The sequence below is a fragment of the Myotis daubentonii genome, chromosome 21 (genome assembly GCF_963259705.1).
Source record: "Myotis daubentonii chromosome 21, mMyoDau2.1, whole genome shotgun sequence".
NCBI classification, from domain to species: Eukaryota; Metazoa; Chordata; class Mammalia; order Chiroptera; family Vespertilionidae; genus Myotis; species Myotis daubentonii.
In genome coordinates, this window is record NC_081860.1 from 17058219 (window position 1) to 17084492 (window position 26274).

Consider the following 26274-nt stretch of genomic DNA (forward strand, 5'->3'; position numbering starts at 1 on the left):
AAGCTCTAACCACTGAGCTCACCGGCCAGAGCTCCTCCCCCTTTTCAAGGCTGTATAATAGTCCATCGTGTGTACAGACCACAATTCACAGAGTAATGTTCGTCCTGTGCTTAACCTTGCTTTGCCTGTGGGAAGAAAATGTTTTCTGAAAAGGCTTAGATTTTTTGCTGAGTTTGTGACACTAATATCTCCGGGTAAAGGATCTTCCTTAGTGTCCCGTACAAAATATTGCCAAAGAAGCCCCAGCTGGTGTGGCTCAATGGATAGAGCGTCAGCCTGCGGACTGAAGGGTCCCGGGTTCGATTCCAGTCAAGGGCACATGCCCGCGTTGTGGGCTTGGTCCCCAGTAGGGGGCATGCAGGAGGCAGCCGATCCATGATTCTCTCTCATCATGGATGTTTCTCTCTCCCTCTCCCTTCCTCTCTGAAACCAAAAAATAGATATTTAAAAAAAATATTGCCAAAGACGTTGCTGATGTGGGCTCCAATAATCCATTCAGAACGCGGTCACTTTTTCTTCCCCGTCTGTTCTTTGCCTGCAGCTAGAAATAGACAGAGCCCTCCGCTCAGAGCAAAGGGCTGCGTGTGGTGTTTGCTTAGCGTCGTCATTAAAACTGCGGTGAGTTCCGTGCCTTCATTTTGCAGAGGCGGAGAAAAGGGCCTTTTTTTCAGTTTGGTTCAAGTGAATCCACACTTCCTGGCTTCTGTTCTGTGTTTTAGGACTGAACGATGAACCTCGGTTTGAAATCAAAATGTAGCCCTGTCCGGGTTGGCTCGGTGGATAGAGCGCCGGCCTGCGGACCCAAGGGTCCCGGGTTCGATTCCGGTCGAGGGCATGGACCTCGGTTATAGGCTCCTCCCTGGCTGGCCAGGATCCTGGTCGAGGCTCAAGCAGGAGGCAGCCAATCACTAATTCTCTCTCATCACTGTTGTTTCTATCTCTCTCTCCCTCTCCCTTCCGCTCTGAAATCAATAAAAATATATTAAAAATAATAATACATAAATAAAAATAAACAAGGAAACCCTCCCATAATACGCAGGCACCCCTATCTGCTGGCATTTGCAGCAACACGAATCCCAAAGGGAACAAATGAATGGGGGATTGTGCCTGCGGGCGGCCAGCAGGGCCCGCATCAACGCATAAAGGGCCTCTTGTGTCAGCCGGCTTCCTGGTCAGCTGACTCCGCCGGACCCTGTGAGCCCGGCCGCCGGCCGCTTCTTGAACCTGCACCAACCAACCCCCACCCCCTACCCCACCCCGACTCCCATGTGCAACTGGCTCAGCAGGAACCCTACAAGCCAGTCTGCCCAGGCCCAAGTGCCCATCACTCTTGGCTGGTGATGCCGCCCAACTCCAGCTGGCCCAGAAGGTAGCAAACGTTGTGCAGAAAACCGTGGGCAATCCTGCAAATCCAACCTGGATGTACCCGTTTTTCCTTTAAATCTCAGAGTGTGGGTTCCCTGCAAAGTGGATTTTGCAGGCATATTTGGATGAAGTATGGGATTTGGCGGGGGAGGGAGGGGAGAGCAGCTCATTTTTGCACTTGATCTTAGCCCCAAAGCCGAGAAGCAGTGGGGGCTCGTTACATTGTGGGAAATGCATACAACAACACTGACCCTTGTCGCTATCTTACCGTGTAGAATTCAGAGGCATGTCGTCCACACATGTCGTTATAGAGCCACCGCCACCATCTAGTTTCAGAGTCACTTCTTGTTGTGACTCCTCACCCAAGGATATTTTTTCCCTCCATTGATTTTTAGAAAAGGGTGGGAGGGAGGGAGGGAAGAAGGGAGAGAGAAAGAGAGAGAGAGTGTGTGTGAGAGAAATATCGATGTGAGAGAAACACATCAACTGGTTGCCTCATGCACACGCCCCAACAGGGGCTGGGGAATCAAACCTGCAACCCAGGTATGTGCCCTTGACTGGGAATCGAACCGGAGACCCTTCGGTAGACAGGCCACGCTCTAACCACTGACCCACACTGGCCAGAGCCAGAATCCATTTTGAAAAGACTTCTGCAATTCCAAGGATCTTCTCTCCTCTTTTATATATTTAGGAAAATTTTGTTTTTCTTTCTTTCTTTTTTTGTTTTGTTGTTGTTCAACTAGGATCCATTTGATCTACCCAGTCTCGAAGATCGTCTCATGCCATTTTTGCACTAAAGACAAAAGGTGAATGTAGATACATATCTGGAACTTTCTTCTGACTAAATGTATGCAAGGACTATTTTTTTGTGTGTGTTAACCCTCACCCGAGGACATTTTCCCACTGATTTTTACAGAAAGTGGAAGGGAGGGGGAGAGACAGAGAGAAACATCGATGTGAGAGCGACACATGGATTGGTTGCCTCCCGCCCGCACCCTGACCAGGGCTAGGGACCGAGCCTGCACCCCAGGCAGGTGCCCTCGACCAGAATCGAACCGGGACCCTTCAGTCCCTGGGCCGATGCTCTATCCACTGAGCCACACCGGCCAGGGCAAGGACTATTTTCGATTCATGAAGAGTCTACATTATTTTTTTTTATTCTTACATATACACTCCCCCTTCCCCATCTATAGCCTTTTGACTAAGCTGGGGAAATGTAACCAAGTTCCAATCCAAATAGAAGGGGGAGTTGCTAATTATATACGTGCCTTTTCTCCACACATTCAAAGCGTCTGTCTCGCTTTTAATGTTTAAAAAGAAACATGACACAACCATGAGTATTTCTTAAAGCTCTTTACTGTCTGGTGAGATAAACACTTTGCTCCCTTCATGCATCCTCCAATGTATTTGAATGCATAAAACAAACACACTCACATTTTAAAACTTTCTGGCTATTAGGGTGCTAGTTCCTTGGAGGCAAGAGTCCAAAATACTGGCACCGCCAAAAAACTGTGGTCGGGAAAATTGGGGGTTGTCGTCGTCATCATATCAGGCTGATTAAGGCTGTTTGCGGCCCCTTGTTGTGGGTGGAGAAGGCTGTGACTACATTCTCATTCTTTGTATTGGCCATAGCTTCTCCTTAGTCTTATCTTTTTATAGCCGCCTTCCCCGACCAGTGCAAACGCAGCCTGATTTGGGGTCTGAGACCCCTTCTTACCTAAGGACCGGCCACAGGAAGAAATGATTGTTCAACCATTCATGCTCCCTGTGGTTTTTTTTTTTTTTTTAAGGTTTTTATTGATTTCAGAGAGCAAGAGAGGGGGAGAGAGAGATAGAAACATCAAGGAGGAAAGAGAAATTTCTATCGGCTGCCTCCTGCACGCCCCCCTACTGGGGATCGAGCCCACAACCCGGGCATGTGCCCTCGACTGGGAATGAACCAGGCATGCGGCCCGCAGGCTGCGAGTTTGACATGCTTGACAAAGAAAGAAGACACTTGGATTCTCAATGTTTGTAACGTGTTAAATCACAGTGTATTCCGTGATTATTTTTATTTTTTTTTTCATTTCCCTTGATATTGATAACCATCAAGGACGAGAGTGTGGAATATGTGGGCACATTTTTTAAGGGGCCCAGCACCACCTTAGTTCTCCCTGTTGATCAACAAGACAGTTTGGTTCACAGTCACTCCCACCGTCCCGAGCTACCGCCCAAGTCAGACTGCGTGTACTAGCATGTGCGTGTATATATGTGTATAGGTGTGTGCATGTGTCTACACACATGTGTATGTGTAAGTGTGCATGTGTGCATATACACACACATTCTATACCAGTATATACATGTATATATATGTGTGTGTGTGTGTATATATATATATGTATATATATATATATATATACACACACACACACTCACTTTATATATGCAATTTTTATGCGCATAAAATCTCCAGCCACTCTGGCTGAAAACACACCTGCGGGTTGGAAGCCTTCGCACGGCCATCGTGAATGTAAAAGCGCCGCCCCTCGCTGCGGAAGCCTGTCCGGGGGTCTCTCGGGGGACAGAGGGCTGGTGGACAATGACGCGCTTCGGTCCCCCAGGTGGTGGGGGGGAAACTGAGGCCGCGGGGCGGGGCGGGCGCCGCTGGATTGATGGGCGCCTCGCAAGCGCGCCAGGTGCCAGGTGCGCGCCCCGCCAGGGCGGCGGAGGGGGCGGTGCGTGGGGAAGCGGGGGAGGGCCCACGGCCACGCACGGCGACGGCGGGAGCGCCCCGCACGCACGGCGACGGCGACGACGGCGGCGGCGGGCGCGGGCGCCTCGGCCACGCAGGGCCGCGGCGGCGGGCGCGGGGCGCGGGGCGCGGTGGCGGCGGCGGCGGCGCGGGCCGGGCTGACCTATGCGGCGCCTGGAGGGGCTGTGTCTGCGGCGCCGGCGGCGGCGGGGCCCGGCCCGCGAGCGCGGCGGGGACAAGATGAAGTACCAGAAGTACCTGACGGTGCTGCAGATGGCCGTCGGCGTCACCCCCTCCAACCGCGGCAGCCTCCTGCCGCTCAAGAGGCGGCTGTGGTGAGCGCGGGGCGCGGGGACCCTAGCGCGCGCGGGGGGCGCGGGGCGCAGCCGCCGCCTGGGCCCGGGGGCCGGGCGCTCTCTCTCCGGCATCGGCCCTGGCTGTGCCCGGCGACACCGAGAGGGAGGGAGGGCCCCCGGGCACCTCTCCCGCCCCAGGCGGGCCGGGGCACCGCGGACCCTGTCCGCTCCCCGCATGCGCTCTCCGTTATTTCTCCATCGCCGGCCGCCGGGAGGGCGGAGGCAAGGACCGGCCGCGCCCACAGCCAGGGGACAGGTGGCCGGGGGAGAGTTGCCTGATCAGGGACTCTGCCTGCGCCCCGGTTCCTCCGACCTGGACGCGGCGATCGCGGGAATGCCGACAGGATGAGCACAGGGCCTGGGAGGTAGCCAGGTCTGGTGCCCACACTGGGGTTTTTCTCTCGGATTGCATTGCGTTTTAAAAACATATGTTTTTATTGATGTCAGAAAGGAAGGGAGAGGGAGAGAGAAACATCAATGATGAGAGAGAATCATGGACCGGCCGCCTCCTGCGCGCCCCCTACTGGGGATGGAGCCCGCAACCCTGGGCACGCGCCCTGACGGGGAATCGAACCCTGACCTCCCGGTTCTGTCTCTTTTAAGGACACGTGTGACTGGACTTAGGGCCCAGCTCTGTAAACCAGGATGATCGCATCTTGAGGTCCTTAAGTTAATTACACCTGCGAGGCCCCATCCTCCTGCTCCTGGGGTTGGGAAGTGTGGGGAGCAGGGTCCCCCTTCAACCCTGGGCAGACCCCAGGCCAGTTCAACTCCTGCTGTTCAGCGGGTGTGAAGCCCAAACAATAGTTACTCTTGTCTCTTTTATGTGAAATATATTTTCATATTGATTTTATTGTTCTCATGGGTCTTGATTATTGCAACGAGTGCTTTTAGGAGTGTTTGTACCGATCTTGGGGGGTGGGGGAGAAACGGGGTGCCATTTAATTCTCTTCATGCTTGTAAATGTATTCCTCCTGGTTATTTTTTTAAAATATGTCTTATTGATTTTTTTTTAAGAGAGAGGAAGGGAGAAGGAGAGGGGGATAGAAACATCGATGATGAGAGAGAATCATGGATCGGCTGCCTCCTGCACGCCCCCTACTGGAGATCGAGCCTGCAACCCGGGCCTGTGCCCTGACCCGGAATGGAACCGTGACTCTCAACCATGAGCCACACCAGCCGGGCATCTTTGATTCCGTAATGATTGTAGGCCACGAAGTATTCATTCATCATGCATTCATTCATCATTCATTCATCATTCATCATTCATTCATCATTCATGCATTCATTCATTCATTCAGTCAGTCAGTCAGTCATCATCCAATGATCAGATTCTGAGAATAGTGAGAGCTGCCAGGCATTGAACTTCTTACCTGCGGGTCCCTGTGTAAGTGCTTTGCAAGCATCCTCTCATTTAACCTGCAGCCCCTAGGGGGCGCTGTATGACTCCAGTTTTTCAAATGAGCCAGTGACTTATCCAGAGCCACACCTCAGGTTTTATGCCAGTCCTTAGGGTTAAAAACACATTTGAGCAGGGACATGACCGTCTAGAGCTGAAAACAGGTACAAAATGCCTAGCAAGTGTCTTACCGAATGTTGTTTTCCCAACAGTGGCCTGCTCATGGGATGGGGTGCAAATGCCCTAGCTGGTGTGGCTCAGTAGGTAGAGCGTCGGCCTGCAGACTGAAGGGTCCCAGGTTGGAATCCGGTCAAGGGCACACGCCTGGGGTGGGGGCTCGATCCCCAGGGCATGCTGGAGGCAGCCGATCCATGACTCGCTCTCATCATTGATGTTTCTATCTTTCACTCTCTTCCTCTATGAAATCAATGAAAGTATCCTATATAATAAAAGGCTAATATGCACATTGTCCCCTCAGCTGGAAGTTTGACCGGGAGTTTGACCAGGGGGTGGGGCGGCTGGCCAACAGCCTGCGGCCCCTCCCCACAGCCGGCCTAGCTCTATTGTCCCGATTGGGGCCGGCCGGCTGGACCCCACCCGTGAATGAATTTGTGCACCAGGCCTCTATTATTTTTTTTTGAAAGAAAGAAAATAAAAGGAAATGGCTAGAGTATCCAAGCTCTTTTTTTTTTTTTAATATTTTTTTACAGAGAGGAAGGGAAAGGGATAGAGAGTTAGAAACATCGATGAGAGAGAAACATCGATCAGCTGCCTCCTGCACACTCCCTACTGGGGATGTGCCCGCACCAAGGTACATGCCCTTGACCGGAATCGAACCTGGGACCCTTGAGTCCGCAGGCCGACGCTCTATCCACTGAGCCAAACCGGTTAGGGCGTATCCAAGTTCTTGCTTGGTTTCTTTAATGAGCAAATTACAAGCAGTTTGCACACATCATCATAAGTATATGACTCAAAGCCATTTTAATATTAACCTATTAAGTGAGCTCTTAAGGTTCCCGAAGCCTTATACTTATAAAGGAAAATCAGCATTTTACTAGATTCTGCTGAAGCATTCTTCAGAAAGCGTCAGGGTTAGGGTGACGTCAGCTGTTTGTGTGTATCGGTATCTCCAGGCTCCGGTGCCCACGCCCTTGTCCGGAATCCCCCTCCATTGGGGGAAGGATGCTTTGTTCTCTGGAGGTGGCCATCGCTGTCCATTGCTGATATTTAAAAAGAAATATGTTGTAGAAGGTTTATTAAGTCTTCCTTTTGTTCTTGTGTAGCTTTTTTTTATCATCTTGATTATTTTTGCTCAATTCTTTTTTATTCTTTATATACATATGTGTATATCTATATATAAAAGCTGACCATCTGGCCATCTGACCGGTAGCTATGACACACACTGACCACCAGGGGGCAGGCGCTCAACGCAGGCGCTGCCGAGCTGCAGTGACGTAGCAGCTGCGGTTCTCGGGTGACGCACCCAGAACCAGAGAGGAGGGAGCCCAATTTCGGGGTGCATCACAAGAGAACAGCCCTCTCGAAATCTGGGACCCCTTGGGGGATGTCGGAGAGCCGGTTTTGGCCCGATCCCTGCAGGCCAGGCCAAGGGACCCCAGTGATGCACAAATCCGTGCACCAGGCATCTAGTATATATATAATCAACCTAATTTAAGCATGCTAGTCCAATCTAGCTAATATCACATACTGATTTAATCAGCCCGATACAAGCTGGCTTATCGTATAAATTGATTTAAGCAAACTAATCCAATGTAGCTGATCCCATCCACTGATTCAATCAACCAGATCTATCTAGCTAATCTAACTGAAAGCTCGACTCGGCAAAAAATGTGAAGCATGGCTCAGCAAAAAGTCAAGTACTGATTCTTTGCTGAGTCATGTTGCCAATTTTTTGCAGAGTGTGGCTCAATAGGGGGCGTGCAGGAGGCAGCCGATTGATGTTTCCCTCTCATCGATGTTTCTCTCTCTCCCTCTCCTGTCCTCTCTCTGAAATCAATAAAAACATATTTTCTAAAAATACGCCTTTAAAAAATTAAAAAAAAACACGTTTCCCCTTCTTGCAGGGTAACGCCATCCTCTGAGAATGGTGCTACTTCTAGTAACAGCCAAGGAAAGCCTTCCCTCAGGCGAATCAAAGGGAGACTACACAGAAGCAAAAGCCTGGACAGCGTTGATTTCTGCGAACTCACTGTGAGTAGATGGTTCCGTGCTTTTCTCGTATTTCAAAGAACATGAGCAATTTTCATTTCCTTTAAAAAAATTGTTTTCACGAAAGTACAACAGGCTTATGTTTGGGTAAGCATTTTTTTAAATTTTTATTATTATTATTTTTTGTTGGTAAAAATGGATTTACCCAGCTCGTTACCAACCAGCATGCTTTCCTAACTGGTAGCCGCATGGTTCATTTATGATAAATGGTTCATAATGATGGATTCTGATTCAAATACCACGATAAAGAAATGCTTCCTGAATACTACAAAAATTGAATTAAGTCTGGCGGAGTCAATTTGTAAGGTAGTATAATATAATGTGTAATATAATGCAAAATATATTATGATATAACTATCTTAGAAAATGACAAGTCCACGTATTAATGTAAGTAGAGACCTAAGTGTTTGATAAACCTCAGACACCTTAGTCATGGTTTTGACTTTTTGCTGTCACGCATTTGACTTCTTGCTGAGTCATGGTTTTGCATTTTTTTTTGACGAGTCATGCTTTTGACTTAGAAGATAGTTATTCTAATACTAGAGGCCCGATGTACGAAATTCGTGCAAGAGTAGGCCTTCCTTCCCCGGCTGCTGGCACCGGCTTCCCTCTGGCACCCAGGACCCGCACCCAGAACCCTCGCAGCCCTGGCTTAGTCTGGAAGGTCCTCCGGAAGGATGTCCGCTCTAATTAGCATATTATGCTTTTATTATTATAGATTATTAGGACAGATCTCAGTGTGCTTAATGACGGTGTTTTCCATTCTAAGGATTGATGCGAAGGGTTTTATTTTTTTCCAAGCTAAGCGACAGGTTTCCAAACGGATATGTGATAAATTTATGCATGTTTTTTCCCCTAGGAATTATTTTGTCCTAGTCCATAAGAGAGCTCAGTGCCACAAAGAGACTATTAGAACTTTCTTTGCTGTGAGAAGTGAGAAGGTTTTATTCTTTTTTTAAAAAAAATATATACTTTATTGATTTTTTACAGAGAGGAAGGGAGAGAGACAGAGAGTTAGAAACTTCAATGAGTGAGAAACATCGATCAGCTGCCTCCTGCACACACCCCACCGGGGATGTGCCCACAACCAAGGTACATGCCCTTGACCGGAATCGAACCTGGGACCTTTCAGTTTGCAGGCCGATGCTCTATCCACTGAGCCAAACCGGTTAGAGTGGTTTTATTCTTCCAAAAAAAAAGTTTTTTTAAATATGTTTTTATTGATTTCAGAGAAAGGAAGGGAGATGGAGAGAGAGAGAGAAACATCAATGATGAGAGAGAATCATGGATCGGCTGCCTCCTGCACGCCCCCCATGGGGATGGAGCCCACCACCCGGGCATGTGCCCCGGGCATGTGGCCTCCTAGTTCATAGGCCGACGCTCAACCACTGAGCCACACTGGCTGATCTTTTCCTTTCTTTTTTTAACCTCCAGAGGAGGAATAATGTAATTTTTCATGCAGTCACAGAACAAAAAGAGCCATGACCGCTTCCAAGTCTACCGAGCTGATGTCATGCATCTGACAGTTGTCACATCTCTCTGACAGTTACGGCCTCCCCCCCAATCTGTGCACAGGGCCCACGCCAGAGGAACTCACCCTGGGGTGCTGTGCTGGGCTCATGGTGATGAGCTGGGGTGGCGTGGGGGGGGGAGAGGGACATTTGGAGGTAGTTGGTGACATTGGCCAAGGGCAGTGGGGCGGGCACGCCGGCCAGAGGAGGTTGCAAATATAGAAATACAAAGATAGAATTTTTTTTTTCCATGTGTGCTGAGTGAGTACATTTAGGGAAAGAATTATTTCCTAGCTAAAGTGGGCCAGCTGGCCCGGCTAGCGTGGCTCAGTGGCCAGGGTGAGCATCGACCTCTGAACCAGGAGATCATGGTTCGATTCCTGGTCAGGGCACATGCCCAGGTTGTGGGCTCGATCCCCAGTGGGGAGAGGGGGCGTGCAGGAGGCAGCCGATCCATGTTTCTTTCTCATCATTGATGTTTCTCTCTCTCTCCCCCGCTCCCTTCTTCTCTGAAATCAATAAGAATATGTGTAAGATAAATAAACAAAGTGGGTCCGCTGTGGCTTTTCAGAGAAGGTCCTGTATTACTTCCTGTTTTTGCACTCATTGAACTGCATGGTTTGAGTTCCACGTTGTTATTGAACAGATTAATAATCTTTGGGAAATGCAATCAATGAGGTACTATCTTGGTGTCTGTGTGCAGAGAAGTTCAAGTATATGGAGAGCATGGATTGTTGAGGTCTTGGAACCGATGCCCACGCGTCCCTCTTGGTGCAAATGAAAGCGTCGTAACTCACCTGGTGTTTCTGCGACGTCTGAGCATTAGAATGAGAAATGGAGCCCTAACCGGTGTGGCTCAGTGGATAGAGCGTCGGCCTGCGGACTGAGGGGTCCCAGGTTCGATTCCGGTCAAGGGCATGTGCCTTGGTTGCAGGCACATCCCCGGTGGGGGGTGTGCTGGAGGCAGCTGATCGATGCTTCTCTCTCATCGATGTTTCTAACTCTCTGTCTCTCTCCCTTCCTCTCTGTAAAAAATCAATAAAATATATTTTAAAAAAAGAATGAGAAATGGAAGTTGCAGAACATTTTCTATTTTAGGGAAGCCCATATCTTTAAAAAATATATATATCTATATATCTATATCTATCTATCTATCTATCTATATATATATATATATATATATAGTTATTGATTTCAGAGAGGAAGGGGGAGAGAGAGAGAGAGAAACATCCATGATGAGAAAGAATCATGGATCGGCCGCCTCCTGCACGCCCCCCACTGGGGATCGAGCCCACAACCCAGGCATGTGCCCTGACCGGGAATCGAACCGTGACCTCCTGGTTCCTAGGTCAACGTTCAACCACTGAGCCACGCCGGCCGGGCTGACGTGGTTATTTTAGACCTAAATCTCCCTAAGACCAAGGCAGGGGGCCGGATCCGGAGCAGGTCAGTGGCCACATGGGGGCAGGACTTCCCAGCCAGTGGCGCCGGCAGCCTGGCCAGGTGTCCAGCGGGGTCCTTCTGGGTTAAAGGACTTCATTCTTGCGGCTTCTCACCCATCGAATCGCCACCTCCATTGATTCCTGGACTGCCATGTGCAAATGAAAAGGGAAAACCTTTCTAATTGGAAATGGTGTGGGCTGTTTGGATGGAAACAGTTGATCTGTGGAGAGATGCTGTTCCAGGCAGGGTGGAATTTCCGGCCACCCTGTGCTGATTGAAAGCCCGGCTGGTGTGGCTCAGTGGTTGAACGTTGACCTATGAACCAGAAGGTAACGATCAGGACACAGGCCCGGGTTGTGGGCTCAATCCCCAGTAGGGGGCGTGCAGGAGGCAGCTGATCCATGGTTCTCTCTCATCATCGATCTTTCTCCCTCTCTCTCCCTATCCCTTCGTCTCTGAAATCAATGTAAATATATTTTTTTAAAAAAGAGAAAGAAAAAGAAAACAACCCAAAGAGTCATTGCTAATAACAAGTTCAGAAGTCAAATAGAAAGCCTTTATTTTATTTTACTTTTTTAAATATATTTTTATTGATTTCGGAGAGGGAGAGAGAGAGAGAGAAACATCCATGATGAGAGAGAATCACAGATCGGCTGCCTCCTGCACGCCCCCTCCTGGGGATCGAGCCGCAGCCCGAGCCTGTGCCCCCGACGGGAATCGAACCCGGGACTGATCTGCAGTCCGCAGGCCAGCGCTCTGTCCACGGAGCCAACCAGCTAGGGCAGAAAGCCTTTAAAATGGAATGAAATTCGAGGACAAACTTGCGAATAAGCTCCCTGTTGAAGGAAGAGGAAAGAAATGGTTGGTGGAGGCCTTTTGAACTCCCTGGGGAGTTGAGTGCCAGGGTGACAGCGCCTGGGCGGCCACAGGGCTGCGGGGTGTGTGCCAGGGAGCACACAGGGTGCCCGTGAGCGAACGGGAGAGGCATCCCTGGAATGAGGAAGAAGGTGAGGTCATTTCTCCAGAAAAGTCCCGAGAGGGGGACTTCTCAGTTTCCCTCGTGGCGGGCGTGGGTATCACCTCGCCGCCTGCCCACACTTCACTTCCTGGGCCATCCTCGCCGACACGGAGACCACGGCTATTGTGGAAACTTGAGTTGTTGGACGTTTTTATTTTTTTTTAACTGTGATGTCCATCCATAGTGGATTGTTTATTTTTTTAAAATCTTGCCGAAACCGGTTTGGCTCAGTGGACTGAAGGGTCCTGGGTTCGATTCCGGTCAGGGGCATGTGCCTGGGTTGCGGGCACATCCCCGGTGGGGGATGTGCAGGAGGCGGCTGGTCGATGTTTCTCTCTCATCGATGTTTCTGACTCTCTATCTCTCTCCCTTCCTCTCTGTGAAAAATCAATGAAATATATTTGAAAAAAATAAAAATAAAAAAAATAAAATCTTTATTGTTGCCCTGACCGGTGTGGCTCAGTGGATAGAGCGTCGGCCTGCGGACTGAAGGGTCCCAGGTTCGATTCCGGTCAAGGGCATGTACCTTGGTTGCGGGCACATCCCCAGTAGGGGGTGTGCAGGAGGCAGCTGATCGATGTTTCTCTCTCATCGATGTTTCTAACTCTCTATTCCTCTCCCTTCCTCTCTGTAAGAAATCAACAAAATATATTTTTTTAAAAAAAAATCTTTATTGTTGAAAATACTACATAGATCACCCTTTCCCTCCCCCCCATGAACCCCTTCAGCCAGCCTCTGCTCCCCCACCCCAGGCCTTCACCCCCCTATTGTCTGTGTCCATGGGTTATGCATCTAGGCATACATCTTCATTGGTTAATCTCTTTCTTCCCACCCACCCGCCCTCCCCCGTCTTCCCTCTGAGGTTCGACAGTCAGCGTTGAACGTTTCTGTAAAAGCCACAGCTAAATGAAGATCTTTGCAAGCATTATTGCCTCCAAACCCATGAACTCTTTAAAAAAAAATATATATATATATATATGTGTGTGTGTGTATTTTTATTGATTCTTAGAGAGAGAGGGAAAAGGAGAGGGAGAGAGAGAGAGAAACATCAATGATGAGAGAGAATCATGGATCGGCTGCCTCCTGCACGGCCCCTACTGGGGATGGAGCCCACAGCCCAGACATGTGCCCTGACCGGGAATCGAACCGTGACACTCACAGGTTCACAGGTTGACGCTCAACCACTGAGCCACACCCGCCCATCAATTCTTCACTCGCTCACAGCAAACAAAGCTAATGAGCTTTTGCCTCCGAGAAACGTTTGTAGTTGAGGTTGGAAACCGGGTTAGATGTCCCAGATAGGGGAGTCGTATGCATGAGTTACGCACCTGCTTAGAAGGCCAGCGACCTTGTTCAAGTCTGTGTGACTCATGCCTTTCAGATCTCTTTCTAAGGAGTCATGAAAAGGCCCCGAGAGCCGTCTCGCTCCTCCAGTTTTCTGGAGGATGTCTGGGTTAGGGCTTGAACTTGGCGTCCATCGGGGCGGGGCTGCCTCCTGATGGGCGGGAAGGGGAGTGTGGGGCTTAGTTGTGGAAAGAGCTAGAAAGATCGCCTTGACAGCCCGGCCCTCCTGCGTGGTCACGGAGGAGCAGCCCCAATCCCACGGAATGCAAGCCCCGTGAGTCATCCCGTCCCTCGTTTCGTCTCAGATGTTCAGGAAAACATGGGCTGGGCTCTTGCACCTTGAATTGTTTTGCTTTTCATCCTGGATCTTAAAAATAGCACTGACGCAGTTCACGGCAGAGCGCGGAGACGTTCGCGGCCAGTAGAATGGACAGACGTGTGTACTCTCCAACCATAACGTAAAAATGAGTCAGTATGTTCCTTCTTTAAGGAAATCAGAGCTCGTCCGTCATTGATGTTGGTGCTGAACTGGTCTGGTTGTTTTTGTTTTAAATCCTCACCCGAGGATATTTTTCCCCTTGATTTTTAGAGAGAGGGAAAGACAGAGAGAAATATCGATGTGAGAGAACGCATCGATGGGTTGCCTCCCGCACGCGCCCCGACCAGGGCCCAAGCCGGGGAGGAGCCTGCAACCCGGGTACAACCCCTCGACTGGAATCGAACCTGGGACCCTTCAGTCTGCATGCCGATGCTCTATCCACTGAGCCAAACCAGCCAGGGCGGTGAACTGGTTTTTAAAAGCCCCCTTAGCATCAGTTCTGAGGATGTTTCACTCAAATACTAGTCTTGATTCTCATGCCATGGCCGAGCTGAAGCAAAGACATATGAGGGATTTGTGTGTGTGTGTGTCTAGTAAGTTCTTAGATAGCTTAATGTGGCTGCTCCTTTTTTTAAAAAAAAAATGTTTCTTGCCCTGACCGGTTTGGCTCAGTGGATAGAGCGTCGGCCTGAGGACTGAAGAGTCCCGGGTTCGATTCCGGTCAAGGGCATGTACCTTGGTTGCGGGCACATCCCCAGTAGCGGGCATGCAGGAGGCAGCTGATCGATGTTTCTAAGTCTCTATCCCTCTCCCTTCCTCTCTGTAAAAAATCAATAAAAAAATACTTTTAAAAAATGTATCTTTATTGTTGAAAGGAGGCAGCCAATCTATGATTCTCTCTCATCGTGGATGTTTCTATCTCTCTCTCCCTTCCTGAAAGACATAAAAATATATTTTAAAATAAATAAATAAATGAAATAAAAAGGTATATGCTTAATTAGCTTTCCAATGTATTCTTATTTAAAAAAAAAAAAAAAGATCATTGCCCTAACTTGTTTGGCTCAGTGGATAGAGCGTCGGCCTGCGGACTGAAAGGTCCCAGGTTCGATTCCGGTCAAGGGCATGTACCTTGGTTGCGGGCACATCCTCAGTAGTAGATGTACAGGAGGCAGCTGATCGATGTTTCTCTCTGATCGATGTTTCTAACTCTCTATCCCTCTCCCTTCCTCTCTGTAAAATATCAATAAAATATATATATTTTTAAAAAAAGATCATGAATTCTATACCTAGAGTTTGTTTCTCAGGGAGAGTACTGGGGTCGTGGCATAGTGAGCTACCTAGTCTGCGCTGGTGTACGGCTCCCTCCCGGCCACCAGGAGGTGCCGATGAGGCGCCGCAGGCGGCCCTGGCTTTCATGGGGTCCCCAAGAAACACGGAGGAGGAGGGGAGGGGACAGATGTGCTGAGAACAGAGAATGCTGACTTATGGGTTTACCTCCCTCCCCAGGCTGTTTCAGATCTGCCTGCCCGTCACAGAAACCACTGAACTTTACCCTTTCCATGAGTCAGTTTTATGGCATGGGAAATCCACCTCAATAAAGTGATAAAAAAGGGTAGATCCACCTGTCAGAACAGTGGAAGGAGGATGTGTAGGCAACTGTCCTGCTCAGGAGTCTGGACGCCTGCGGGCTCCGCGTGACAGATGCTCCCAAGTACATGACATTGCCCACGAGGAGAAGTGTGTGTGTGTGTGTGTGTGTGTGTGTGTGTGTGTGTGTGTGTGTAGGAATGCTTTCCTGGGTTTTGGCCCAGAGCTTGGCATTATCGTGTCCACAGCAGCCAATTGGCATCTTTGGTTTTTAAATGCCATTTAAAAAAAAATTCTCACCTGAGGATGTTTTTTCCCTTGATTTTTAGAGAGAGTGGACGTGAGGGAAGAGGGAGGGAGGGGGGATGAGGAAAGAGAGAGAAAGAGAGAAACATCGATGGGAGAGAGACACATCCATTGGGTGCCTCCCACACACGCTCCAGACCTGCAACCGAGGTGCATGCCCTTTGATGGGAATCGAACCCGGGACCCTTCAGTCCACAGGCCGACACTCTATCCGCTGAGCCACACCGGCCAGGGCCCAGCCCTTCTTGCTGTTCCGGCAGCGGGGCCAACTCTGTTCCCAGTCGGAAGAGGCCCCAGGGAGAGCAGGGTGCAGCCCTGGAATGAGGAGGGCCTGCGGGGCACACCCTGGGCGGGGGCGCGCCCCATCCCCTCAGCCCGCAGGAAAGGTGACCGCCCGGCCCGCAGCCACACCTAGCATCAGGCTTTAGACAAGCGCTGAGACATCCGGACGTGGTCGGCCGCTCTCATTGTGTCTCATTGTGTGCGTGGCGGCAGTGACAGCTGCGCGCTGTGGTCGGAGCAGGTTGCACGAGGTGCTCCAGGCAGCCTCTGGCGCCGGGCCACCCCAGCCAGCCGTGTCCCCCAGGGATTAGCGCTGCCCTGGGCAGCTGGGGTGAGCGGGGAGGTGTCTGCCTCTGCATTCCAGCGGAGGGAGCTCAGAGGAGCCATGATGGAATTTCAGCTCCAGCGAGGAGCCAGGCCGCCCTGGGGGACGGGGAGGGGAGGCCTGCACCCAGGCAGCATTCCTCAGATAACTCCGGGCTGCCCGGGGCCTGGGGTTCGAGGGCTGCACTACAGGAGGGCAGCCAGGTTGCGTCTCATGGTCTCACTGGCATCTATCTTTCCTTTCTTTTTTTCTTTCTTTTCTCTCTCTTTCTTTCTTTCTTTCTTTCTTTCTTTCTTTCTTTCTTTCTTTCTTTCTTTCTTTCTTCCTTTCTTTTTCTTTTTTAAAATGTATCTTAATTATTGATTTCAGAGAGGAAGGGAGGGAGGGAGAGATAAACATCAACGATAAGAGAATCACTGATCGGTTGCCTCCTGCACGCCTCCACACTGGGGATGGAGCCTGCAATCCTGGCATGTGCCCTGACCAGGAATCAAACCGTGACCTCCTGGTTCATAGGTCGACACTCAACCGCTGAGCCACGCCGGCCGGGCTGAAATATTTTCTACGTTAAAAAATTTTTTACCCTCTCCGGATCGCATCTCTGGCTCCGTGTACTCATCCATATTAAGTGCATTGCCTCATGTGGCCGCGGCCGGGACCTTCTCCCGGGGGTCCCTAAGGCATGAAGAGTGTGGGAAGCAGGCCTGGGTGGGGCGACGTCACTCCGAGAAGGACTTTGAAGATTGTTTTCTCATCTGCTCTTTATTTTTCCTTGCAAGCGGGGGGCTCTGCAGTGCATCTCATCTCAGTCTCTCGCCAGGAACCCTCTGGCTCCCCCACATAGAGGAGACTCTCCAGCTAAGCGTGGCTTGGCGGGAAAGGCTAAGAACTCAGCGCTTTGAAGTGAAATCATTTTTTTTTGTTTTGTTAGTGGGATGATACCCCCTGTGCTCCTCTCTCCTTCCCCGCCTTCCTCCACTTCCCAAGTCACCAACTGGCATCTTTATTGTCATCTTTAAGTTCTCCCCCTTCTCTCACCCTAGCCCGTTTTGCTCAGTGGGTAGAGCGTCAGCCTTCAGACTGAAAGGTCCCGGGTTCGATTCCCGTCAAGGGCATGCACCTCAGTTGCAGGTTCGATCCCTGGCCCCGGTGGGGCAGGTACGGGAGACAGCCAAGCACTGTGTCTCTCTCTCACGTTGATCTTTCTCTCTCCGTCTCTTCCCTTGCCCCCTCGCTGCCACTCTCTCTTTAAAAAAATCAATGGAAACATATCCTCGGGTGAGGATGAACAACAACAGAAAAACAGCCAAAACTTTTCTTTCTACAAACAGCATGTAAATATGATATCAGAAAATATTTTACAAGTGGAAAGGTGAAGGGAGGGATGAAAGTGTTCAAAAACAGGGCTGTGGCCCGGCCAGCATGGCTCAGTGGTTGAGCATCGACCTATGAACCAGGAGGTCACGGTTCGATTCCCGGTCAGGGCACATGCCCGGGTTGTGGGCTCGATCTGTGTAGGAGGCAGGCGATCCATGATGTTCTTCTCATTGATGTTTCTCTCTCTCTCTCCCCCTCTCCCTTCCTCTCTGAAATCAATAAAAAACATATACTTGAAAACAAAACTAAAACACACACACACACACACACACACACACACACACACACACACGGGGGTGTGGCTAGGACTTCCCAGCGATAGGCCAGGCACTTTGGCAAAGTCTCAGGTATCGTAGCCATGAACGTGCATCAGCAGTGTCCGGTCAGTCTTTCAAAAGACTTTGATGTTCCAGAGCGAGTGAGCGGGCACAGAAAACCAGCCCCCCGGTTCTGCCTTCTCGGGTTTCTGCGGCTTCGCCCCACGTCCCAGGAGGAAAGGCCCTGGGTCCCCTCCCTCCTGTGGGTTCTCGAGGAAAGGGGTGTTGAATATCGACTCAGACCTGGGGAGGGGAGTGAAAGTTCAAATGGTTCTTCCAGATGAGGCGTTGTCTCCCGTGGGTTTTTTTTTTCTTCCCGAGTACAAATAAACACATAGCACGTCGCCTTTTCCAGTGTTTTCTGATTTCCGTGCAGATATTCCAGCCTTATTGTAGAGCTGGGTCGTTCTAGAAATTGCTCTGACAGAGAGGAAGGGAGAGGGAGAGAGAGAGAGAGAGAGAGAGAGAGAGAGAGAGAGAGAGAGAGAGAGAGAAACATCCATGATGAGAGAGAATCATGGATCGGTTGCCTCCTGCACGCCTCCCACCGGGGATCGAGCCCACAACCCGGGCATGTGCCCTGACTGGGAATTGAACCGTGACCTCTTGGTTCATAGGTTGATGGTCATCCACTGAGCCACACCAGCTGGGTGTAATGTTCCATTTATTTGTGCATACATTGGTTGGTTCTTTTTTTAAAAAAAAATATATTTTATTGATTTTTTACAGAGAGGAAGGGAGAGAGATAGAGAGTTAAAAACATCGATGAGAGAGAAACATCGATCAGCTGCCTCCTGCACATCCCCCACTGGGGAAGTGCCTGCAACCCAGGTACATGCCCTTGACCGGAATCGAACCTGGGACTTTTCAGTCCACAGGCCGACGCTCTATCCGCTGAGCCAAACTGGCTTGGGCTGGTTGATTTTTTTTTAAAAAGAATATATATCTTTATTGATTTCAGAGAGGAAGGGAGAGATAGAAACATCCATGATGAGCGAGGATCATTGATCATCTGCCTCCTGCACGTCCCCTACTGGGGATCGAGCCTGCAACCCAGGCACGTGCCCTTGACCAGACTCGAACCTGGGACCCTTCAGTCTGCAGGCTGATGATGCTCTATCCACTGAGCCACACCATCTGGGGCTGCTTGATTCTTCCATGTGCCCTGATCGGGGCTGGGAGCATACAAAGACAATGGATATAGATAAACCCAACATTGATAATGGGTATGTGTCGTGTCTTAATAACTGTTTCAATGAAACACCTTTAAAATTTTACACACCCGTCTACATGGAAAAAAAAAAAAGTTACATTCCTCATTGATTACGCAATTAGTATCTTGATGTTTTTCCTTTGACGTGATGATATAAACACTTGAACCCTAGGACACATTGTGTCTAAGCCTCCATTGAAACGACCGCAGTTTCTTGAACTGTTCTTGAACGCGTCTTCAGATTGTCTGCATTTTCCCCCCACTGTGATGAGCACCTCTGTGCACCGGCAGTATTTATTATGTGTGATTGATTCTTAGGCTGGGTTCCCAGAAGTGGAATTAATAGGTTACGGCCGTGGATAGATTTAAGATCGCAGTTACATATGCTCCTAAATTGTCTTCCCAAAAGTGTGTCCTAGTCAACAGGCTAGTAGCAAAATATCTTAAAGTTAAAAAAAAAAAAAAGCCCCGGCTTGCTTGGCTCAGTGGTTGGGCGACGACCCATGAACTAGGAGGTCACGGTTTGATTCCCGGTCGGGGCACATGCCCGGGTTTCGGGCTCGATCCCCAGTGCGGGGCGTGCAGGGGGCAGCCGATCCATGATTCTCTCACATCATAGATGTTTCTCTCTCTCCCTCCCTCTCTCTTCCTCTCTGAAATCAATAAAAATATATTTTTTAAAAAATGTACTGAGGTGCGGTGACCGTGGCTCGATTCGCTTGGAGCCTTGCAGGGACTTGCCAGAGAACCTTCCAGAAGCAATCAGCTTGGACATCGGCGGGTTAGCCGACCCTCCGATGGTTCCCTCTATTCACGCACAGAGGAGCCTGAGGTTGGCATCTCACCCGCTGGGTTCTGTTGGCTCAGGGAGCCGGCCCGGCCTGGATTACAGATGATAAGGGGTGTTCACGCCTACAGTTATCCAGTGGGATCCGAGCCTGTGGAAATGTCCCGGGAAAGCCGTCTCCCCTGCTCTTCACCAGCCTCCTTGCCCTGTAGTCTCTGACCCTGAGCTATCGGTGCCGTCTCTCAGCCTGAAGTCCTTTCTAAGCACAGCTGTATCCGTGGGGGGGTGGGGGGCAGGAGCGGGGCTGGTTCCTAGCCCCTGTGGGTACCACAGTCCATGGATGATGCTCAAGTCCCTTATATGAAGTGGCCGCAGTATTTGCATGTAACACCTATTTGCATATACTGTATATTTGCATATGACATGTATTTGCATATAATGCGTGTGTGCAGAGAGGGTCCCGGGGAGTGTGCTTGCACAGTCCCTTTATTCCTGTGGGTTCAGCTTAGTGCTTAGTGTCTGGCAAACGCAAGGTTTACCTGCAAAGTATTTTTTTAAATCATCACCCAAGGATATTTTCCCATTGACTTTTAGAGAATGGAGGGAGGAATGGGGGGAAAGAGAGAGAGAGAGAAACACCTTGTGAGAGAGACACATCAATTGGTTGCCTCCAACATGCGCCCCCCACTCGGGCTGGGATCAAGCCTACAAGCGAGGTACGTGCCCTTGACCGGAATGGAACCCACAACCCTCTCCCCCCCCCGCCGCCCCGTTCCTCCCTTCCACTCGTTCTAAAAATCAATGGAGCCCTCGGTGGTCTGGCTCAGTGGGTAGACCATCGGCCTGCGGACTGAAGGGTCCCGGGTTCGATTCCTGGTCAAGGGCACATGCCTGGGTTGCGGGCTTGATCCCCAGTAGGGGGCATGCAGAAGGCAGCTGATTCATGATTCTCTCTCATCATTGATGTTTTGCTCTCTCTCCCCGGCCCTGCCTCTCTGAAATCAATAACAGAATATTAAAAACTTTAAAAAAATCAATGGAAAAATATCCTCGGGTGAGGATTAACAACAAAACACACGGAAGGACCCTGTGTGTTCCGTGAATCCCCTGAGCATTCTGCACCGGACAGCCCCCCAGTCCGTCCTGTGCGCCCTCCCCACCAGCCGTCCGAGGCCGCGGGACGGGGACCCCACTTGCTCTAAGGCCCAAGGCCAGCCCGGAGCTTGGAAGAAATCTCTTACTTTATTAGATTCCGAATGAAATCCCTTTGCCAGCAGGCGGAGGGAGCAGACAGCTTTCCCGGGGCCCCGAGCTGTCCGCGGCCAAGCGGAGGTCTCTCCGTGGGAGCAGGGAGAGAGGATGTGTTAGACATTCCTTCTGGCAGGAGCAATCGTCCTGAAACGTGAGTGGAGGCGCATTTTTTATTTTTGCATTAACGAGGCCAGTGCTTGCAAACAACCAGGTTAAAGAATTGGAGTGCTTTGCACATCGTGGTCCTCCTTCCTTCCAGACGTCCTAGGAATGGGAGGGTCGAAAGGGGCCCCCTAGCCTGGCTGGTGCGGCTCAGTGGTTGAGCGTCGACCTATGAGCCAGGAGGTCACGGTTCGATTCCCCGTCAGGGCACGTACCCGGGTTGACGGCTCGATCCCCAGTGTGGGGCGTGCAGGAGGCAGCCGATCCATGATTCTCTCTCATTGTGGATGTTTCTCTCTCTCTCTCCCTCTCCCTTCCTCTCTGAAACCAATGAAAATATCTGTAAAAAAAAAAAATACATAAAGCCATTCCTGATTTAATAAGAAATTAGCCTTTTTGTCCCCAAAGCTCGGCATCGAGTTTGCAAACAAGTAAAAAAATGTTAAATTCTGAAATTGTCTCGCGCGATGATTTCGCTAGTTTTCCCTCGATTTAGAGGATTTCATGACCACGGACTCCGAGGGACCAGCAGCCACTGTAGGTTTATTGTGTTGCCGGTTTATCGGCTCTGAACAGCCCGGGACAGCAATTTGCTGAGGCTTCTGCTCTTTCATAACAGGGCGCATTCCCCGTCCCCCCCCCAGCTCCCCTCCCCGGGGGCATTGTCTCTGACTGCTGTCTGCCGCGGGCTCGTCTCATGGTTGACCACGCCAGTCCCTCCCGATCGAGTCCCGTGACCGAGACGGGCTGTGGGTGAGGCTGGCTCTCCTCCCCCCACTGCTGCGGGGACCAAGTTCCCATGAGCCGAGGGCCTGATTCGTTCCGACAGCGCACAGTGGGGGCTTCTCGGGCTCTGCGGCCCCTGCCCCGCCACGGTCTCCGCTGTCCCACCCTGCAGGCCTCACTCACCCTGTCAGCTCCTTCCTTTTCTTTTTACGATATATTTCTATTGATGTCAGAGAGGAAGGGGGAGGGAGAGAGAGAGGAACATCCATGATGAGAGAGAAACATGGATCGGCCGCCTCCTGCACGCCCCACACTGGGGATGGAGCCCGCAACCCGGGCCTGTGCCCTGACCTCCTTGTTCATAGGCGGTTGCTCTAACCACTGAGCCACGCTGGCCGGGGCTCCTTTGTGTTATTTTAACTTCGATCTTTAAGCCTATGGCTCAGAGCGATGTCTGATGCGGCACTTGGTGGGGTACCTCGAATTCTCAGTAAAACGTAAGGTAATCTGGAGTTCTGTGGACACCGGAAAGATCTGTCGATTTACCTGGAGAGAAACATCCCTTTGGCCCATCCCCTGTGAGATCCTCAGAGCCACAAAGCCTGGTCCAGGCAAGGAGCCACCCCGGCCAAAAGGAAAGAGGGTCCGAACTTGAAATCCACCAGGTGGGAGCCTGGCCGGCGTGGCTCAGTGGTTGAGCGTTGACCTATGAACCAGGAGGTCACGGTTCGATTCCCGGTCAGGGCACAGGCCCGGGTTGCGGACTCATTCCCAGTGGGGGGGGCGTGCAGGAGGCAGCCCATCAGTGATTCTCTCTCATCGTTGATGTCTCCCCCCCCCCTCTATCTCCCTTCCTCTCTAAAATCAATAAAAATATATTTTTTAAAAAAGAAAGAGAGCTCAGAGCTGCTTGAATTCCCCGAGCTGTCAGGGTGCAGCCCCGCCCCGTGTGGGTGCTCTGCTGTGCAACCCACTCACCCTGCGAGGTCCCTTTCAAACGCAGCTTTGAATCTCAAAAATCCCTTTGTTGTCCTGACTGGGGGTCCCCCCCCTCCCCGGCTTGTTCAGGGCGAGACAGCCCGGAGGAGACCTGACCTCCTTATCGCCAAGTACCCAGGCTCTCCAGCAGCTGAAAGTATGTTTTTGTTACAGTCCCTTGGAATTGGGTTCTGTTTGTTTTGTTTTTCTTTTACTTTCCGTTCCAGCCTGCGCTTTCATCTTTGTTTTGTAGTTTGCATTTGCATTTGCACTTCAAGGCCCTTCAGAATCCTCTCGGATTGAAGTACACTGAGACTCAGGTCTCAGAGAGAAAGATTTCAGCCTGGAGAACGGAAAGCACACGAGAGGCTGCTGTGTAATCTAGGGATAGCGCAGGTCATTCCACATCTGTGCTCGCAGTGTAATTACCTCTCCAGCCTTGCCCTGGAGCGCCATCGCCTTTGTAGGAGACATAACCAGCAGGGCCTGGCCGGTGTGGCTCAGTGGGTGAGCGTCAAACCATGAACCAGGAGGTCACGGTACGATTCCCGGTCAGGGCACAGGCCCGGGTTGCAGGCTCCATCCCCAGTAGGGGGCGTGCAGGAGGCGGCTGATAATCATTCTCTGTCATCACTGGTGTTTTTTATTTTTTTTTTAAAAGAATATATCTTGCCCTAGCTGGTTTGGTTCAGTGGATAGAGCGTCGACCTGTGGACTAAAGGGTCCCAGGTTCGATTCCGGTCAAGGGCACATGGCCAGGTTGCAGGCTTGATCCCCAGGAGGCAGCTGGTCCATGATTCTCTTTCATCATGGATGTTTCTCTCTCTCTCTCCCTCTCCCTTCCTCTCTGAAATCAATAAAGATACACACACATATATATATACACACACATCCATAATGAGAGAGAATCACGGACCAGCTGCCTCCTGCACGCCCCCTACTGGGGATGGAGCCCGCAACCCGGGCCTGTGCCCTGACTGGGAATCGAACCATGACCTCCTGGTTCATGGGTCGACGCTCAACCAATGAGCCACACCAGCCGGGCCCATCATTGATATTTCTGTCTCTCCCTCTCCCTTCCTTTCTGAAACCGGTAAGAACCTGTAAGAATATACCCTAATGTTACCGCTGCCCCCGCCGTATCGGAGGGATCCCTGTGACCTCATTTCCTGTTTTGCAGACTTTCTTAGCGCTGTGTGTGTGGGAAGCCGCCCACAAGCTGGACACGAGAGGCTGGCCGGCAGGCTTCCTCGCCAGCCCTCGATGGGTGCCCCGTGCCTCCCCAGAGGAGGACCTTAGCTCCTCTTTGTCCGGTGGGAACACTGTGGGCATTCAGAGCCCGGAGCGCTGGGGCCTTGCTCCGCCCTGCGCCCCAGCCCGCCGGCCTGGGAGGGGTGGCCCGGGAGCCCCGCCCGCCCAGGAGGTGTCCCCGTGGCCTTGGGCCGGTTATCGCGCTCAGGGCCTTGGCTTCCTCCCTTTGTCTGCAGGCATCAGCCAACAGACCTGTGCGTCCTTGCATTGCCCATCCCTCCTTAGCCTTCCCTTGGCTCTTGCCCTCCATTCTAGGTGGTTCTCTCGCCCTGGCCGGTTTGGCTCAGTGGATAGAGCCTCGGCCTGAGGATGGACGGGTTCCGGGTTCGATTCCGGTCTAAGGGCACGTACCTGGGTTGCAGGCTCCATCCCCGGCCCTGGCTGCAGGCGGGAGGCAACCAATTGAGGTGTCTCTCGCACATGGATGCTTCTCTCTCCCTCTCGCTCTCTCTCTTATTCTCTCTCTCTCTCTTTCTCCTCCTCCCTTGGGGGGGAAAAAGATTGTTCTGTTTCTCCCTCTCTCTCTCCCTCTGTCTCTCTCTCTTCCTCCTCCCTTGGGGAAAATAAAGATTTCTCTCTCTCTCTCTCTCTCTCTCTCTGTCTCTCTGTCTCTCTCTCTCTTATTCTCTCTCTCTCCCCCCCACCCCCCAAGCAGGATGTTTCACTGCGGCAGCATCTCTGCTGCTCGCTCGCAGCCCTGCAGGGACAGAGCGTCCCCTGACAGGAACTGATAAGAGGCGTCATGTCAAGTCCGCGGGGCACGGCCCTCCCGCTCCGGCCACCGCTGGGCTGCGAGGGAAAGACCTCGTCCACAGAAGCACGTTCCGCGTTCGTTCCGGACGCTGTCCTGGGGGCACGAGCCGTCCGGGGCCGCTCCCCGGAACAGGGCGCTGACCGGCCGCCTCCCAACAGGCCGGTTTCCTCAGGCCCCAGGCCGCCCGCTGCACCCGCAGGAGTCGTCGCGCCAGCCCTCCTGTGGCCGTGGGCCTAGGCACATCCTTCTGCCCTTTCTGTAAAAATAGCCTGGCCCTGGCCCGCGTGGCTCTGTGGATAGAGCGTCAGCCTGCGGGCTGAAGGGTCCCGGGTTCGATTCTGGCCAAGGGCATATGCCCGGGTTGCGGGCTCGATCCCTAGTAGGAAGCGTGCAGGAGGCAGCCCGTCCATGATTCTCTCTCATCACTGATATTTCTCTCTCTCTCCCTTCCTCTCTGAAATCAATAAAAATATATTAAAAAAACAAAGATTTGCATAAAAGGATGCTCAGGCCCCTGGGGCAGCGAGGAGGCCCTGGGGGGGATGGGGGAGGCCCAAGCAGAGTCCCCGGAGGCGAGGCGGGTTGAACCTGATTCTCTCCTGAGTGGCCCTGCCCCTCGGCGCCCTTGCCCTCCGAGCGGAGCCTGGGGCCTGGGAGTGTGTTTACAGGGGGCATTCTTTGTGGGCCAGGGAATGCGGGGGCGCGTGCTTTCTGACGTCGCATAAACACTGCCCGATGACCGCAGAATCCTGACATCTCATCTCACGCAGAGGCCCCTCCCCAGCGTCTTGCAGCGTCACCCCAGGCCCTGCCCAGCGATGTGCATGGTGCTGGGGAAAACAAACAGCATCTTTGTGGCTTTTTAAAAAAAATTTTCATGAAGTGCATCTAATTTTTTAAAGAATATGTTTTTATTGATTTCAGAGAGGAAAGGAGAGGGGGAGAGAGAAACATCAGTGACGTGAGAGAATCATGGATCAGCTGCCTCCTGCAACCCCCCCGACTGGGGATCAAGCCCACAACCCAGGCCTGTGCCCTTGATGGGAATTGAACCCAGGACCCTTCAGTCTGCAGGCCGACGCTCTAGCCACTGAACCACACCAGCCAGGGCATCGTGGCTTCTTTGATGTTATTTCTTGAAGTACGTGCGAAGTTGAACATCTTCTTAGGGTTTTTGTTTGGA

General features: G+C 51.4%; 1 long non-coding RNA gene across 1 annotated transcript; it reads right to left on the bottom strand.

Moving 5' to 3' along the window:
* Nucleotides 1–1805: 1805 nt before the first annotated feature.
* Nucleotides 1806–4078, bottom strand: LOC132222917 (uncharacterized). Its single transcript, XR_009450332.1, has 3 exons — nt 3839–4078; nt 2800–2874; nt 1806–2158 (listed from the first exon to the last, which is right to left on the bottom strand). It is a non-coding gene; the product is annotated as an uncharacterized LOC132222917 (long non-coding RNA).
* Nucleotides 4079–26274: the final 22196 nt, after the last annotated feature.